Source organism: Phocoena sinus, chromosome 6, assembly GCF_008692025.1.
Source record: "Phocoena sinus isolate mPhoSin1 chromosome 6, mPhoSin1.pri, whole genome shotgun sequence".
NCBI lineage: Eukaryota > Metazoa > Chordata > Mammalia > Artiodactyla > Phocoenidae > Phocoena > Phocoena sinus.
In genome coordinates, this window is record NC_045768.1 from 62,203,257 (window position 1) to 62,223,581 (window position 20,325).

The 20,325-nt window shown below is 34.7% G+C and overlaps 1 long non-coding RNA gene across 1 annotated transcript in view; it reads right to left on the reverse strand.

The window, feature by feature from the left end:
• Window positions 1–20,325, reverse strand: part of LOC116755751 — a 55,643-nt gene that overhangs the window by 13,055 nt on the left and 22,263 nt on the right. Inside the window, exon 3 of the long non-coding RNA XR_004350451.1 lies at window positions 4,204–4,257. This is a non-coding gene — a long non-coding RNA (uncharacterized LOC116755751). The remainder of the gene's footprint in view (window positions 1–4,203; window positions 4,258–20,325) is intronic.

Below are 20,325 nucleotides of genomic sequence, written 5' to 3' on the forward strand. Positions count from 1 at the left end.
AATTCAATAAAAAATAGAATTCATAAAAAAGAGAGACAAAAATAAATTCTGCAGATGAAGGAAAGAATCCGTGAGCTTGAAGACGTTTCCTGATATCATTTAATCAGAGGAAAATAAAGAAACCATCAGGAAAAAGCGTGAAGAAAGCCTATGTGAGCTTGGGACCAGATCAACAGAAACATTATGGGAGTCCCAGAAGGAGAAGAGAGGGAGAAAGGGAAAGAAACTTCAGATAAATAATGGCTAAAAACTTCTTAAATCTAGGGTGACAGATGTCCATCCAGATACAGGTGCCATACAAGAAATGCTAAAGAATGATCTTCAAGGTAATACAAAAGTATGCTAATTAGTAACACAAGAACATACAAAACTATAAAATTTACTGGTAAGGTAAATATGTAGTCAAATTCAAAATACTCTCATACTGCCATGGTAGTGTATAAGTCACTTTGAAATCTACCATATAGGTCAACAGAAGAAAGTTTTGAAAATAGGTGTATCTCCAATATTATATTAATGGAAGCAATATACAAAGATGAAAATTGGGAACTCAACATAAATTGGGTGGGGATAGATTGGGAGTTGGGGATTGACATGTATACACTGCTATATTTAAAATACATAACCTACAAGGACCTACTGTAGAGCCCAGGGAACTCTGCTCAATATTCTGTAATAACCTAAATAGGAAAAGAATTAGAAAAAGAGGAGATACATGTATGTGTATAGCTGAATCACTTTGCGGTACATCTGAACCTAACACACCATTTTTAATCAACTATGCTCCAAAATGAAATAAAAATTTAAAAATCTGTGGCGGTGGCAAGTAAATGGGTAAAACTTTCTTGTGCAATGAAGTTGTTATCAGCTTAAAATAGATGGTTATAAACCTATAAGCTGATTTATTAAAGACTCATGGTAACCACCAAGCAAAAACCTAAAATAGACATACAAGTGGTAAAGAGAAAAGAGTCAAAGCAAACCACTTCACAATATCACCAACAGAAAAAAAATTAGGAAGAAAAAAAACTAAGGAATTACAAAACGATCAGAGAGCAGTGAACAAAATAATGATAGGAAGTCTTTATCTATCAATAATAACTTTAAATATTACTGGTTTAAATTCTCCAATTAAAAGACATACAGAGACTGAATGTATTACAAACAAGACCCATATATATGCTGCCTACAAGAGACGCACTTCAGTTTTAAATATACTCACAAGCTGAAAGTAAAGTGATGAAAAAAAATATTTCAAGCAAACAGAAACCCAAAGAGAATTGGGTAGCTATACTTTTCAGAGAAAAGAGACTAAGTTAAACTATCATAAGAGACAATGAAGGTCATTATATAATGATAAAGGGGGTCAATTTATCAGAAGGAGATAACAATTGTAAACACATACTCTCTAATAACGGAGCACCTAAGTATATTAAACAATCATTAACAGAAATGAAGGGAGAAAGAGACAGCAATGCAATGATAGTCGAGTACTTCAATACCTGGCTTTAAACACTGGCGAGATCATCCAGACAGATTAAATAAGGAAATAATGGACTTGAATGATACTTTAGATGAAATGCCCTAACAGACACATAAAGAACATTCTACCCAACAACAGCAGAAAATACATTCTTCTCAAATGCACACAGAACATTCTCCACGAAAGATCACATGAGAGGTGATCTTTACACAATATGTCTTAACAAGTTGAGGTCATTCTAAGTGTGTTTTCTGACCACGTGATATGAAACTAGAAATCAATCGGAGGAGGAAACCTGGAAAATTCACAAATCTGTGGAAATTAAAAAATATAAACCTGAACAACCAATGGGTCAAATAAGAAATTAAACGGCAAATCAAGAAATATCTTGAAACAAACAAAAATGGGAGCATAACATAGCTAAACCTATGGGATGTTGCAAAAGGATTTCTGAGAGGGAAGTTTATATTGATAAACACATTCGGAAACAAGAAAAATCTCAAACTCACTTGACGTTTCCATGAACTAGAAAGTTTCTGTTCAACATAGTACTAGAAGTCCTAGCCAGAATAATTAGTCCAGAAAATGAAAGGCATGCATATTTGCTTGGAAGAAGTAAAATTTTCTCTGTTTGCAGATGACAAACTCTACTAAAAACCGTTAGAACTAATGAATTCCGTAAAATTGCAGCGTACAAAATGAACGTACAGAAACTGATTGCATTTCTGTACACTAACAACACATTACCTGAAAGAAATTATGAAAGCAATCCCACTTATAATAGCATAAAAATACTTAGAAGTATATTTAACCAAGAGGTGAAAGACTTGCACGCTAAAAATGATAAAACATTGATAAAAAGAGATTGAAGACCCCCCAAAATGGAAAGATCCATGTTCCTGTATTGAAAGAATTAATATTTTGAAAATGTCTACACTACTCAAAAGTGATCTATAGATTTAATGAATTCCCAATCAAAATTCCAATGTGTTTTACAGAAATAGACAAACTATCCTGAAATTTGTCTGGAACTACAAAGGGCTCCCATAGCCAAAGCAATCCTGAGAAAGAACAAATTGGAAGCATCATAATACCTTATCTCAAGCTAGATTACTGAGCTTTAGTAGCCACAACAGTATGGTATACGTACAAAACCAGACACATAGATAAATGGAACAGAGTAGAAAGCCCAGAAATAAACCCACACATATACGGTCAATTAATTACGATGACGGAGCCAAGCATGACTAAGTGAAATAAGTCAGACAGAGAGGGACAAACACTGTATGATCTCACTTATATGTGGAATCTTTAAAAAAAAAAAAAAAAGGAAGGTGAGATCAGATCTTTGGTCACCAGAAGAGGCAGTGGGTAGGGAGAGGGGAAATAGGAGAAAGGTGGTCAGAAGTTACAAACCTCCAGTTTCAACATAAATAAGTACTAGGGATGTAATGCACAACATGATGACTCTAGTTAACACTGCTGTATCGTATATATGACGATTGTTAAGAGAGTAAATCCTAAGAGTTCTCACCACAAGGAATTATTTTTTCTTGTTTTGTCTTCTGCGTATTCTATCTATATGAGATGATGGATGCTAACTATACACTTATACCAGTAAATAATTTAACACTATATGTAAGTCAAACCATTATGACATATACCTTAAACTTATACAGTGATATATAAAAATTATATCTCAATAAACCTGGAGGGACAAAACCTAAAAAAACAAATGTTGGTAAGGATGCGGAGAAAAGAGAACCCTTGAACACTGTTGGTGGGAATGTAAACTGTGCAGCCACTATTGGAACACCATGGAGGTTCCACAAAAGATTAAAAATTTAATTACCATATGATCCTGCAATCCCACTCCTTGGTATGTAACGAAAGAAACTGAAATCAATTTCAGTTTCCGTCAATATTTCTCGAAGGGATATCTGCACACCCATGTTCAGTGCAGCATTATTTATACTAGCCAAGCTATAGAAACAACCTAAGGGTCCAATTACAGATGAATAAAGAAGATGTGGTACATATACAATGACTTATTATCCAACCCTGAGAAAGAAGGAAATTCTGCCCTTTGCCAACAACATGGATGGAACTTGAAGGCAACCTAAGTGAGGTAAGTCAGACAGAGAAAGGAAATATTGTGTGGTAACATTTATAGGTGGAATCTCAAAGAAAACCGAACTTGTGAAAACAGAGAAATGGGGACGAGGTGACGAGGGGCTGGGGGAATTAGAGAGATGCTGTTTTAAGAGTACTAACTTACAACTAGTAGGTAAATAAGTTCGGGGGAACTAATGCACAACATACTGATTATAGTCAACAATACTATATCATAAACTTTAAAGTTGCTAAGAGACTAACTCTTCTCAACCCAAAAAAGAAATGATAAAAGTGTGCCATGATAAAGGTGTTAGCTACTGTTACTGTAGTAATTATATTCAATATATAAATGTATCACCAACATGTTATACAACACTATGTTATGGTCAATTATATATCAATTAAAAAAAAAAAAGAGTCCAGGAACTGTAAATGCTCTTTTTTCCAGTCTTACTATATGGCTGGGAATAGGCATAATTTTCAGGGCAATAATGGATAGAAAAGTTTGGCGGTAGAGAAAGGGAAAGTGTTCGAAAAAATCTCTGAGGAGAGGGATCAGAAATGGTTGATGCCACTCTTCCCCCACCCCTCCAACACACACTTACCTCCATTCTGCCTTTGTTGAATGATGCCTTATTGTTCAGTGTTGAGGCAGGATTCTACTGATAAAAATAAAAGGATAACAGAATTAGAGATACCAGTCAATTCATCATTAAGTCGACTGGAACTGATTATTCACAAAAATGAATAGTTTCTATTTTAAACCACTTTAAGTAAGGTTTTCTGCTACACAGAGCTAAATCCAAGCCAAATTGATAAAATGACTAATTGTAATATTACTTTTCTAGGGAAAAACCTCTCTGTAGTGATAACATCTTCACCTTCCCAATTAAAAACATGGATTGCGTGCTCAACACAGAACACTCTGAGAGATGAATGGCAGCATTGATATTTTCACTAAAAATGGAAATAGTGTTATAGGATTGTATATATTAACATTAAATATCAGGAAGAGTATACATTAAAGATGTTACAGCAAACATCTCTTGACTGTTTTCTCCATTATGCAGAAATGAAAACAAATAGCTTTCCAATTTTATATACTACTCAAGGTATTAATTAAAATTATGACTTTTGATTTACACTGACTATAACCATATTTAAAACACTTACACACTAATATCTTATATGTGACCATATCACAGTTTTAGAGCGTATGAGTTTATATTAGTTAGAACTGACTAGGTATTACTGCAAGGTTTGACCCTACCATGTTAAACCAAGGATTTCTTTACAATTTCCTGATAGCACATGAGAGATGTAGAGAGTCTCATACTGAACTTTAAATACTTTGGAGAAGAAGCAACACACATCATTTCACTTGCCATATTGTCGAGAACTAGTCAGAGGCCCACGTAAAACTACAAGCGTTCAAGTCAATGTGTTCCTGTATGTGCCTCAAAGCACAGGAGGCTCAGATATTGATGAGTTAGCAATATCTATCCAAGGGCCTAAATATTAACTAAATTGGCCTAACCCAACTAAATGAGCTAACCAGTGTTCTTGTAATAATTTAACTTTTAATAATTGTCATCTTTTAAATTGGTTATCCAGGGACAAACAATCAAAACAAGCCCAAACAGTGGATATTAGAATATTCAGTGTTCTATCAAGCACCCTCTGAAATATTGTATATCTTATAATGATGAGTGGCATTTCTTTTAATAAATGATAGAGTTATTTAACATCTGAACTGCTTTGGTTTCTTTCCTTTACTAGTCTCAAAATTACCTACCAAGTTGGAGAGCATAGTTTGAGCAATATTTGTCCCGTATCAAAATATTTTACCAACTGCACAGCACCTTTCAATCAGTTCGTTCTGGATCAGGACTATCAACACACTTTCTAAATCATACTTTCTTTATATTAGCATAAAAAAATCTGACCTCTGACCTGACGATACAAACTCCTTGCCTAATACGAGCTTTGATTTTTCTCTCCTATATCTAAATCTTTGTATAAATTCTTAAATGGTGGAAGAAGAGATACACAGGTAAATTCAGAGATATATACTTTACTATGTAAATTTTAATGGCTTTAAATTTAAAATTAAATCACTTTATTTGTAAATGAACTAAATGCTCCAATCAAAAGACACAGGGTGGCTATTATCAAAAAGTCTACAAATAGAAAAGGTTGGCAAGGATGTGGAATAAAGGGAACTTCTGTACACTGCTGGTGTGAATGTAAATTGGTGCAGCCACTATGGAAAACACTATGGAGGTTCCTCAAAAAACTAAAAATAGAACTATCATATGATCCAGCAATTTCACTCATGGGTATATCTCCAAAGAAAACAAAAACGGTAATTTGAAAAGATACATGCATCCCAGTGTTCATAGCTGCACTATTTAAAATAGCCAAGTATGGAAGCAACCCAAACACCATCAAAAGATAATCATCTTTTGATTTAAGTTTAAGAATTGGTTTAAGAATTGATTGGTTTAAGAATAAGATATATAGATAGATAGATATATAATGGAATATTACTCAGTCATAAAAAAGAATGAAATTCTGCCACTTACAACAATGACTCTGCCACTTACAACAATGTGGATAGACCTAGAAGGTATTATGCTTAGTGAAGTAAGTCATGCAGAGAAAGGCAAATACTGTATGATCTCACATATATTTGAAATCTAAAAAATAAACAAAGGAATACACAAAAACAAAAACAAACTCACAGGTATAGAGAACAAACTAGTAATTACCAGAGGAGAGAGGGAAGGGGGAGGGACAAATAGGAATAGGGAATTAAGAGGTACAAACTACTATGTATAAAATAAATAAACGCCAAGGATATATTGTATAGCATAGGGAAATATAGCCATTATTTTGTAATAGCTTTAAATGGAGTATACTCTATAAAAATATTAAATCACTATGTTGTACACCTAAAACTAATATTGTAACTCAGCTATATTTCAATTAAAAAATAAAACAAAAATGACAATGAGTATTTCTGTGCTATATCCTTTTACATTTTAAATACTAAAACCATTTAAATGAGAATCCTCCTTTTTCCAACGATGTAATAACAAGGACATGACTTACCCTATGCCTGAAATAAGTAAAAAAAATTAGACAAAATATTTTTAAAAACTATAGTTTTACATATGCTGAACCTCAGACAATAATGAATAGTGACCCATGAGAAATACAGAAGAAGCCTGGGAACCTTATGACTGTCCCAGCCTACTGCCTTGAGAGACTTTACAGGCTGAAATACTGGTGGAAGAAACTCAGATGTAGCCTGGTGGATACTCTGAAATGAGGAAAGAAGAGGAGATCCACAGAGATCAAGACAGTTAGAGTTCACAGGAAGAGGGCTGAGGAAGAGAGAGCTGAACAGAAAGAGAACTCTGGAGATATGCATAGATCAGGAGAGTACTAATCAGTGAATGTATGTGAGGCAACTACCAAAAGCAGGGTAAAAACTTCTGAAAATATTAGAGAACAGTGTCAGGCACTCAGGGCCAGGAATAGAGCCTGTTCCCCCACCACCACCAAAAAAAAAAAACTTGAGAATTTCTCAAGGAATTGGGTAGAATACTCAAGAAGGTCTTGCCTTATTACTGAGAAACACTTAACCCTAGACTGAGCGGTCATTTGGATTGCCCTAATAAATCATAAAATCAGATCAAAAAGGATCACCCTGTTTTAAGTAATGCAACTGCATTTTAGAAAAGGGCTGAAGAGGGGCTTCCCTGGTGGCGCAGTGGTTGAGAGCCCGCCTACCGATGCAGGGGACACGGGTTCGTGCCCCGGTCCGGGAGGATCCCACATGCCGCGGAGCGGCTGGGCCCGTGAGCCATGGCCGCTGGGCCTGCGCGTCTGGAGCCTGTGCTCCGCAGTGGGAGGGGCCACAACAGTGAGAGGCCCACGTACCGCAAAAAAAAAAAAGAAAAGGGCTGAAGAATTTTTACAGGAATACCGACATATCCAGTACAGGGGGGAAGATTATCTTTAAGGTTTTCCCATCCCCATCCTCTCCGCATAAAGAAACCTCAGGAGGTAACTGAGGGAGACTTCATCCCAGTGTCTCAGATAAGCAGACCTAGGAATGAAGGTGTCTGAGATAGGAATGTAAATATGGCATGGCTGGCCAGGGGAGCTTAAGACTTTGACAGCAATTCCCATCTGATATTGAAATACACTGTGCATCAGACTCTGAATGCTTTGCAAATGAATCCTACAGAATATTTATGTAAGGAATTCTACCAATTCTACACTAATTCGTCCAGAAAAAGTTGAAGCTGAGGAAATACTTTCCAACACATTCTTTGAGGCAAGATTTACCCTGATACCAATTTTAGACAAACACACTCCAATGAGAGAAAACTATAGACTAATATTCACAGAAGCAAAGATTCTAAACAAAGTTTTAGCAAACTAAATCCAGCAATATATACAAAGGATAACATATCATAATCAAGTGGGGTTTAATACCAGGAACACAGGTTTGGATTTAATATTGGAAAAATCAATCAATGTCATTCACCATAATAGCAAACTGAAAATTAAAATCCATAGTTATTATAAAAATGTAAGGAAAAGCATCTGAGAATATCCAACATCAATTCCTGAAAGCAAGTCTCTGTAAAATATACATGAATAGAAGGTAATTTCCTCAATAGTAAAGGAAATCTATGAAACACCAACAGCTAACTTCAGACTTGATGGTGAAGGGCTGAATGTTTTTCCACTTAAAATCAGGAATGAGAAAAGGATGTTTATAACGATAAGCATCTTGTCGAGGGTGCTGTCCATGGTGGCATTTATGTAGTAGTGGCAGAACCAGTGGTGCTCTATCTATCCAGAATACTCCTGTGGCCTATGCTCTCACTGCCTAACCTCTTTTGCTTCCTGTGTATTTTATGAGATTGGGGAACCAATCTTCCTATCATGTCTGTGTGCATTGGTTAGCTAGAGTTTGTGAACATTGGAGGCATCCAAGGATTCTTATCCAAAATTTAAATTTACTTAGATGGACAATCATACTAATAGCTATTTTCATTTTTTAAGTCTTAAAAATTTTTTTAATATATTATGTATTAAAAAAAATTAAAGCAGCAACATATAAAATTATGTAATTTTAAAGAATGGAGAGTCAATATGGCAGAGTTGCACTGACCTTTTATAAACGCACATTAGATTCATATCTTGACTCTAACCAAACATATTGAGATACAAGAACTCAATTTTCCTATCTATAAAATGAAGAAAAATGCTTACCTTTTGCTGTCATTGAATTAACTAAACTCTATACAAAATTTAAATAATAATATGTTTTTTGGGACATTGAAAGCATCTAACAAGCAGTGAGAGGTGTGTGTGTGTGTGTGTGTGTGTGTGTGTGTGTGTGTGTATGTGTGTTGTTTAAGGTGGCATAGTAACACCCCCTCCTCCCCAAACAATTGAGCAGCATATCTCCTCCAAAAACAATTCAAAATCGAACTATGGCTATAAGGAGTAAAAAAGCACTAAAAATGTAGTCAGGCATCAGTTTGCAAAGATTCATGACTCTGAATGTTAGAAATGTGGACACTTGGGGTGAGGGTGCGGAGAGGTGGAATCAAATTAAGCATAAAACATGTGAGCTCAGAATCCAGTTCACTCAGCGGAATTTTGGACATTCAGGACCATTACCGTGTTATTTTTATAGTCTCTTGAACTATTCTTCTTTTCTGTGGGAAAAATTCAGAATTTTTAAATAAAATATCAAGCTTCACAATCACTTTTTGCGTTGTACATATATGTGGAGATTTAGAATGTTTGCCTTTATTTCCAGGTTATAGAAAGGTACAGGGAGAGTAGAAATGCTTGAACGTAAGTCTATCACCTTCTCCGTTTATGACTTAGAAAGGCGTATTGTGATTCTTTCATCTCTGAAGTGATGAAGGCACATCAACTTATTTCCTGAGAAGATTTAAAAAATGTTCCTGCATGGAGTGTGTGAAAGTCTGAGAATGTACTACATACCCAGTTGGTACAAGTAGTTTTTTCACAGATCATTTCAGTGCTTTAACTTTCAGTCAGTGCTTAAGATCTCAAGCTTATCAATGGAAATCATAATGTTACAGGAAGCCTGGTATGGTGGTAAAGCAATGACTTACAACTTTAGGATCTTGGGTTCAGTGTCAACTCTACCAATACCATGCTACTGCTCTCAAATAGGTTCAAGAATATAAAAATGTGGCATTAGACTCCCACTTTTTAAAAACTCATCCCAGCAGGTAGCCTCAGGATATACTGAGGATGAGTTTTGTGTGAGTCAGCACACAAAATATAGATGTAGACCTATTTTCTTTCTATGTTAATGTTAGGGTGGCTTGAATTTTTATTTAACTTGTGAAAACTCTGAAGGGTCTTTGTTGACACTGTGGAAACACATTACAAATTGTCACATGCAGTCTCTGATATGTTAATTCCTTAAGGATTCATGTACTGTCTATTCCTATTTTCCTACTTTCCTTTTTGAAAATTAAAGAAGAAAAATGATTGAGCACAGAGATAAAATGAATGCATAAGTATAATTCTGATAAGAATCAAAGAACAATAAGGAAATGTATGGCATTTGCATTTGGAAATGCTTCTCCACAGAGGAAGTGTTAGAGATTTTTTAGTAAGAAGAGGTCTGACCTAAGTAGACATTTCTCCAAAGAAGATATACAGACTGCCAACAAACACTTGAAAGGATGCTCAACATCATTAATCATTAGAGAAATGCAGATCAAAACTACAATGAGGTATCACCTCACACCAGTCAGAAGGGCCATCGTCAAAAAATCTACAAACAATAAATGCTGGAGAGGGTGTGGAGAAAAGGGAACCCTCTTGCACTGTTGGTGGGAATGTAAATTGATACAGCCACTATGGAGAACAGTATGGAGGTTCCTTAAAAAACTAAAAATAGAATTACCATATGACCCAGCAATCCCACTACTGGGCATATACCCTGAGATTCAAAGAGAGTCATGGACCACAATGTTCATTGCAGCACTATTTACAATAACCAGGACATGGAAGCAACCTAAGTGTCCATTGACAGAGGAATGGATAAAGAAGACGTGGCACATATATACAATGGAATATTACTCAGCCATAAAAAAAAACCAAAATTGTTATTTGCAGTGAGGTGGATGGACCTAGACACTGTCATACAGAGTGAAGTAACTCAGAGAAAAACAAATACTGTATGCTAACACATATATATGGAATCTAAAAAAAAAAAAAGGTTCTGAAGAACCTAGGTGCAGGACAGGAATAAAGATGCAGATGTAGAGAATGGACTTGAGGACACGGGGAGGCAGAAGGGTAAGCTGGGATGAAGTAAGAGAGTGGCATGGACATATATACACTACCAAGTGTAAAACAGCTAGTGGGGAGCAGCCGCATGGCACAGGGAGATCAGCTCGGTGCTCTGTGTCCACCTAGAGGAGTGGGATAGGGAGGGTGGGAGGGAGACGCAAGAGGGAGGAGAAATGGGGATATATATATATATATATATATATATGTATATATATGTATATATATGTATAGCTGATTCACTTTGTTACACAGCAGAAACTAACACACCACTGTAAAGCAATTATACTCCAATAAAGATGTGAAAAAAAAGAGGTCTGAATCAAAAACAGAATCATATATATAATAAAGTAGAGTGTTAGAGACAAGTTTATTGAGACATTTGTGGATAATTTTATTTATACATACATAGTTAAAATTTTTTAATAAGAAAACAAATAGGAAATTTCAGAAAAGAGTGGATTCTCTGTGTTTTCTCAGAATTTTCAAGTCAAAATATATGGACCATTTTAAAAATTAAATATAAAGAATATTATTTACTTCTTTCAGACAGTTGTTCAAATATCACTTTATTCGTGAAGTATTTTCTGACTACTCTGCTTAAAATTACATAGATACCTTATCTCACTTTCCTGGCTCTGTTTGCTTTCTTCTCCATAGCACTGGTTATCTACTATTTTGTACATTATACTTTATAAGTTCATCTTCCCACAATTAATATGTGAGGTCTATAAAAGCAGACTTGTATTCGGTCCTCTCTTTTGCCTTAAAACAGTGACTGGCGCAAACTAACCTCAGAAAAATATTTGATAAATGAATGAATCAAACAATTATCTGAACTGTATAAGGTGCATTAAAAACTTATTTAAGTTAGTCTTCCCAACAACCCTTGGGACATTACTCTCCTCTCAGTTTTTACAGAAGAAAGTGAATCTTACAGAGTTTAGCTGCCCAAGATTATACACATATTAAGTGTTGGCTTCAGAGCTGTGACTCGAAATACATAAATCTGATTCTAAAGCTTATAATCTTGTCCAGTAATCTCAATATTTCTGCAACAAAATTCATAGAATGATAAAATTAGAATGGATTCATCCAGAATTTGGCTAACACTAATCATGTTATTCCTAATTGAGATGGTATATAGGCTCTTTTTAGTCATATTAGCCAATAAATATAACTATTGTAATATATAAGGGCAAGGTACTAAAAATATTACCATGCAGGAAATGTATAATGATCAGAAAAATTATCTTTTTTGGTTCTGCTATACTATTAATACCACTTTTTGAAAAAGGAAAAAAATACTTCTTTCTTATACTTTTTCTCTTTGTACATTTAATGCCAGAATAGAATCTTTAGAGAGCACCATAATTAAGTCTATATCACAAAACTCCAATTTAGTTATTTCTAATAAAGGATAACCGTAAATACTTCTTTTATATGCAGCAGTCACCTTTAAAATGGAAAAAAAAATCTGTAGTTACAGGTGGAACAGGGCAACACATCAATTCTTGAGTATCATGGAAAGTAAGTATTTTTGATAGATTTTAAAAATGTGTTGGATTTTTCTTTTCTCTTTCTTTCCCTATAAGTACACTATATATACCAAGACTATGCAGCCAATTCATGGAAATTCCAATTCCTTTAAAAAAGTGAAACAGCTTATGTCATGAATCTCTCTTAATTAAGAGAGATATTGTTGATAGAGACAACCTGGTAATACGTGGAACCATAAACACAAAATTTGCACATTTACCACTCTTTCATGTTTATCCTTGAAAAAGAAGTTCTGGAGTTTGTTTGCATGATTGGACTAGAAAATTTAAGGATTAAGATTAGTGAGATGGACTGTGGGAATTTCAAATTTACCTGTTTTGGCGACTCTTACTATTTGTGAACTCCTTATGATTCTGTTTCAGGTTTCCCAAGAGAGAATTTCTCCTTCCGTGTCATACTAGTAAAGTTCTATTAAATTAAAACTGGCTTTATCTACAGTGTGAGTTAACAAATGGGACACTAGCCTTTGAGTACTGCTTTTCACAAGGATTGTCGGCCAAAATGGTCAAAACCCTACATCAAAAAGACGCACACGGGCTTCCCTGGTGGCGCAGTGGTTGAGAGTCCGCCTGCCGATGCAGGGGACACGGGTTCGTGCCCCGGTGCAGGAGGATCCCACATGCCGCGGAGCGGCTGGGCCCGTGAGCCATGGCCGCTGGGCCTGTGCGTCCAGAGCCTGTGCTCTGCAACGGGAGAAGGCACAACAGTGAGAGGCCCGCGTACCGCAAAAAAAAAAAAAAAGACGCAGACAAGGTGAGACATGAAAAAATAAACTTGGAAGAAGCCACCTGGGGTTCTACCAAAATGTAAGATTTAAAATATGCATTATATCTTATTTTATAAATAATATGTATTTATGGTATAAAAATTTTTAAATCAAAATAAATATTATCATAACCTATTAATTTACCACACAAAGATGAAAACTACTAATAGTCACCAGATATTCTTCCAATTTTTTTCTTTAGTAACATATATGGCCAAAATAGGATCGCATTGAAAGTCTGATTTTGAAAACCTACTCTTCTTCCTTTAGCATGTTTTTCTGAGTAAATATGAATTTATTGTTTTAATGATGAAAAATAGTAATTTATTTAACCACACTCCACTTTTTTGTTTTTGAGGACAGATCCTGGGACACAATTTACCTATAGTATGAATATGCTAAGTGAAATAATAAAATGATAAATTCTAAGTGACATTTAGAAATCTTATATTCTTCAGTTCTATAAATAAAACCAATTTCCCTGAAACCAGCTAATTCCAGGCCATATTCTGTATCTGTGTTACAAACATTTTGGTTCTAAGAAGCTATCCTTGTTGCTCTATTTTTTCATGTTTATTTATGGATGTGAGCCCCTTTGGTTAAATTCAGGGACTATTTTTTACATAATTGCCCGTTTCTACAAATTATACAAATATTGAATTTTAAACTATGTAAATTTTGTTATTTTATTATTGATTACATTCAAGACCGACATTTCCTGCCAATCGGCTTCACAGGGTCTTCACAAAGGGGCGGTTTTTCCAATTATAACCATATTTACACTCTTCACCTCATCATCGTACAATCTAAAATAACAGGATAAGGTAATTTTTGCATCATTTCTTGACATAACTTTACCACTAGACTCAATGCAAAGTAATCTACTAAATTCAGGAAAGGTGACTGAATTTTTATGATTAGAGATGGTATAGATTTCAAAAGCTTTTGACAATCAAAATACAGAATCAGCAGGATTAATCTTTTGATGGATGACAGTATCCTGTGAGATATAAGGGCAATGTGTGATATCTGCTCTTAAGTTTACCTTCTTAGAGGCTTAATCATCACTCCATACTTGTTCTTTTCTTAACTCAATACTACATTTGGAGGAGTTAAGTTCCTACTTCCTCTTTCTTCGAAAACTGATGTACAAAGCACAATAGAGATCTTAAAGACAGGAATCTATATTTGGAAGATGTGTTGGGAAGTGAATTCAGCAGGCAACTAACCATGCAATATGATTACTTCTAAAATAATTGGCTTGACATCTGGTTCATGACGGTGGACTGAACAATGCCCAACTCATCTGGAACCTCACTACTGTTTAGAAATACAAGAAAAAATAAAATTGCAAAGAAGACTGTAGAGGAGGTTACATGAACAGGAGAGTTCATGTTTTCTGTATAGTCTGTATGAGCAAATGTTTCCTAATGTATCACATAAAAGTGTATTTGGAAATAATACAAGTAAAATCTGTACTATTATATAATATTTAAGGTAAAACCTTCACAGTTTCTAAGAACTTTATAATGCCACATTTATTGAATCACATTGGTGCTATACAATATCAAGCAATCCCTTTAAGAACTATTAGAAAGCTATGTCAGAAAAGTCTCTTCTGCAATATCTATTGTTCAACACTAAGTAATCCTTTCTAAGTATTAATATGGGCTTTATTTTATATAGTTAAGATTCTAATATTGTTTAAATACTAATATTTTACTAGTTATGGTTTTATAATTAAGTCTGCATTTAGATACTTAATGATTTGTTAAATATGGTTTCATATTTCTGAATATGAAAATCTTTAATATTGATCATTTTTGTGTATACTTTTAATAAAACATGCAACATATATTATTACAAAGGGGAAATTACCAAGTAATTCATTGTTTATGTCTAGAGAGATTAAAGCCCGAGTTAAGTAACCTATCATTAAACAATACATTCAAAAGATGCTCAAACTGATTTACCATTGAAAGAAGACCTGTGAAAATGTGTATTAGGCAGGTATGCAGATCAGTTGTTTCCATTCTTACCATTCTGTCTGTATTACATGACATTTGAAGCACCTGGGTGGGCGGTCAAATGAGAAATTTAGCATTATACATTGATAGCATTGGGAAACATAGGTCTTTTGTTTCCCTTTTTGGCCTCTGTCCCTCCCCTAGCCCTACAACATGTCATTTATCTGGTTTTAATGCTGCATAAATATGCATTGTCTTATGCCTGTTTGCCTTGGATGCTGTGTGCCCAGCTGTAACAAGATGTTGCTTCTTTTGTTGTTTGTATACAGCTGCTTGCTTTAAACTAGTAGATTCTGAAATACCTTTCCTTGCATGTCTAAAATAAAACTATTGCTTGTAAAAAAAAAAAAAAAAAAAACTGGTAGATATGCATCAGTTGGGAAAACAAAGTAGAGAAAGGAAGCTCCTGCTTAGACCACATCCATCAGTAACTTCTGAAGAAGTGGGGCTGGTGTTATCAGTGAAACCCCAGAGGCTCTAGGCAAGGTGTTACATACATACAGTTCAGCCTGAAAAAGTTGCTGAAAGGGAATTATTGAAGGTATGTTTACTCAATAGTTGTATCAGGAAAACTGACTCTTTTCTACTTCACTCTATAGACAAAATCACTCATATCCACTGAAGCACTTAGGGAGACGTACAGGGCTGCACTAGGCGTTGGCATCTGAAAAAGTCAAGTTTCATGATTGTGAAGAATAGAAACAGTTTCTCACTGATTTCATCAGAAAAATAAATTTATTAAAGAACATTGGTTAGCTCACAGAATTATCTGATAAGCTATTAAATCCTACGGTGAGCTAAAAAAACAACAAAGTCTAAAATCTGGTTGTATAACTGTTCCATAAAGGAAACTAGTAGACATAATAACTTGTTTTATTGACACATTTGCCCTGGGAGCTTGATAGTGCCACAACTTCTGCTACTGCTACCACAGAAATTGTCATTACTGTAGCAGAAATGTGATGTTGTTACAATAACTATCTTTACCGGATACAGAATCATTTCAGTTAACTGTATATTTGTGTCACTAGCATTGAGTTAGAGTCTGACATGAGTGTGTCTTACCAAAAGAAATAAGTAAAAATAAAAAGCAAAATTTATAAATCCAAGCTCTCTAACATGTGAATAAAAGGAGTTCCAGAAAAAGAGAATAGGAAAAATAAAGAAAGAATATTATTTGCAAGAGTTGAGTACATAAATGAGTCTTTATTTTGAATGGGCTCATCAAGTGTTGATAAGCACGAAAGAAAAGAGACTCACATCTAGACATACAAAGCCCACTGAAGTGCCAGATTATCACACATAAATAGAAATTCTAAAAACAAAGACAGGTGGATAAGTGAATAAATAGATTAATATATACACATATTACAGATTTCAATTTTCTAAAATACTGCCTTTAAGCCATTTTTTTCATTTCTTGTTCTAAGGAATGAAAAATATTGTTTTTATTAACTTCATATAAGGATAAACTATCTAAGAAATAAAATTGCATTTATATATGTTTGATAGAATGATCTATGCTTGCATACCTTTTTTAAAAACTCTGGATTATAAAATATAATCTGTAAGAGAATAATTTTAGTTTTTAAAAACTTACTTTTAAGCACACATTTTTTTGTTCATTTCTTACTCTAAGGAATAAAATATGCAACTCCTAAACTCTATGAAACACCACATATTTTAGGAAGCTCTTTTAGCTACCAATGCTATTCAATAAATAGCAAAAACAAAGCTTTATCAAATTACATACTCTGAAAAGTGTATACATGGACTCAAGGTCATAGGATATCCATTTGAGGGCAAGTTTTCATTTTTGAAACAGTCTGAACCTAATATCTCCTTGAAGTATATCTGTCTCTTTTGAGGATGAAAATCTTGAAAGATCTCAGATACATTAGAGAAGAAAGGTCATATCTCTCATTAAAAATCAATATTACTTACTTCATAAAATATATGTAGTCTGAGTCCATTTAGAGACCTGCAAGGATCCTCCAAAATCATATTACAGAATTTTAAATCTCCCTGGGGGGTGGGGGCATGGAGTGGGAGATAAATCATTACTTGTTAAATTCCCTTTCAATTCTCAGACAGTATACTGACTGTGTGCCTGCCAGTGTACCCGACCATGCTATATCAGGCAATAAATACCAGGGGTTCCTGACCTTGAATTAACTGAATAGTTTTGAAAAGTTAATGTGATCTGCTCATGGTATAATTTAGAAGGGAAGTTGGTCCAAAATGCGTTAAGTATTGACCGCAAAAGCTCCCACATTGTGGGAGCTGTGCCAGATTGTAGAAGAGAATAAAATCTGTCATCTGCAATATTCTCTAACCTGTAATTTCTAAATTTTAATTTTCTTTTACATTTGGAAACTATTTAGAAGCCAACAGGAAAAAATAAACTATCAAAAAGGCTGACTGAACAGTGAGATTTCTTCTATGATATGCTTGGTGCTAAATATGGAAACAGCATCTTTGCAGTAAATAAGGACTTGGGGCAGAATCTTGCAGATTTCTGTATATTCTAATAATATAATAAATAAAGGATAAGGTATTTTTGGTGCTGCTTGAGGATATCTGCAGTAGAAACACATCAGCTTTCAGATCTTTGCAGTACAATGACAATTATGAAGAATACCTCTGTGTCAAGACAAGTGCCTGAGAGGGATTGTCCTTTTGTATTTTACTATTCAAGTTTAGGATAAATCAGCCATTCTCTTATTAAACAGGAATTATCCTGCCTGTATGCTGGAGCCTGGCATAACTAGGCTCTTAACAATGCTATAAAAGCCTTGAGAAATAAAATGTCTGTGAGGTGTTAATTTCCTCTTTTTTTCCAGTATTGCTCGGTAACAGTAAAACACAACTTTCCTTTAGTTACTCCGTTCATAATCCAATTATAGCTTCAAATTTACGTTATGTAGGCTAACAAGAAAATTCATAGAGAAGACATGTTCTCTTCAACAAATAACTGTTAGTACAGAAAGGAAGTATTTGAAAATTGACTTTTATTTCCTGCAGAATTGGCATTTTGATACATTAAAAAGGTACAAAATATGGAATTGCTCTTTGGTGATGGCCATTTTATATATATTGCTTGATAAATTATTCTGAGTATCCTGCAATATCTTGAAGAGGTAAACACTTCGTGTCTGTACAAGTGATAAAATAAACCAAAAATCCTGACTAAGTTAGAATGAAACCAGATCAAGGTTCAACTTAACCACCATGTGGCTGTACTCTGCTTCATCATTCAGATGCCCCTGTTCCCAACTTTTAATTGCTATGATATACAATGATTAATTAAGGGGAGTTTCCTTCTGGAAAAGTCAAACCCTGGCAGTTCCTCCTGCTGATCCTGACGCTTTTGGAAAACTCAGCCCTGCAACTAATTAGAATGTCAGAATGTGCTGATGACCTTTGCATTGAAGAGAACTATAGAGAAGTTAACAGGAATGAGCTATTTAGACAGTAATCATCTCCTCATGAACTCAAACATGTGCTATAGCCAGCAATAATGTATGGCTAGCTTTTTATTACCACAAACAGTGGGAGAAGATTCACATGGTTAAGTGGTAAGAGCACAAATATTTGTCTACCCCTTTTTTTCAAGGTAGTCTAAAGGAATTATAGAAAACAAAATAAAGTAAAATAATAGAAATGTACCATTACCGTGAGCTCAAAGTGCAAAAGGGGAGTGGCCAACTTCAACACACACACTCATACAACAATTGTAAATCATTCTCTCTTCATTTCTCTCTCTTCACCTTTTTCTCACTCTTGTTATTTGATTGGACTCTACCAACTCCATATTTACCAAAAAAGGTAACTGCAAACACTTTTGTTGTTAACGAATGAATTGATCTTGTTAATAAAATGGTTGATACAACTAGATTTTAATGTCATAATGGATTATCTAATTTTATTCCATAAAAACAGCTGATTGTTTTTAAAGTATACATAATGACTCTAAGAAAAGGAGGGCTAGGGACTTGTAGAAAGGAAAGAACGGAGAAACAGAATTGGTGGAAAGGAAAACGGAGAAGAGAGATGTCTAATCCCATCTAATCAAGCACAATATGGGTTTGCTCTCTGTCTCTGGTTGTTTTTCTTGGATCAGATTAACCATCCAAATTTATCCAGAAACTCCTAGATTATATCTAGAATACTGAGGTTTCTATTAATAACATTTTATTTATTTCACTCTCATTTTTATTTCACTCTCACCAGTGGTTACAATTAGACAATAAACTATTTGGTCATTTAAATATATTGTGGCAACAAGCAAAGACCACCCAAATGAGAACAGGCAGAAGCTATTTATTAAGAGTTCGCTATAGCAAGGGTGTCAGCCATCATTGTTTGCACTTGGGAGAGACTCAAATGCAGGCAGGGTAGTATAAAAGCTTTATAGTGGAAAAAAGGGAAGGCTTCACTTATGCTCTGGTTGGAAGCTGTTTGCATGGGTGAGCTGGAGAGGAGACGTCCTATGTGATTGGGTAAGGGAGCATATTTGTTTTTCTCTGATTGGTTCTAAACTGGAGTAAGGGCAAATGATTAGGAAAGCTAGTAGTTAAGGACCAAGTCCTGACTGTTTTTAGTCTACAGGTGCTAAAATTGGTTGCTGCAGACTGTGGGTCAGAGTTCTGTTTTGTACATATGGTTTGACCGTTGTCAGTTTGTATATTTGGTCTCTGAATAGTTGCTCAGACGAGTGCTTCTTTCCTCCAACACAAGCAGTCGTTTATGCTTTGCCTTTCAATTTGGATACTGAGATAGAACTGAAATGGTAATGAATAACTATTGCTGTAACTGCCTGTATCTCAGCTGACTCAAGTAAGATATAATTTTCTCGGGGACAACAACGATTATGTTCATAAAGATTTATAGTTAAACTTCAAAGATAAGTTGTAAATAAAACTTTGTTTTTCTTTAGAACGCTAATGCTAAAGAATGCAGGTTATTTTCCTGAACCCCAGTTTCCATATCTACAAGAAGAACAC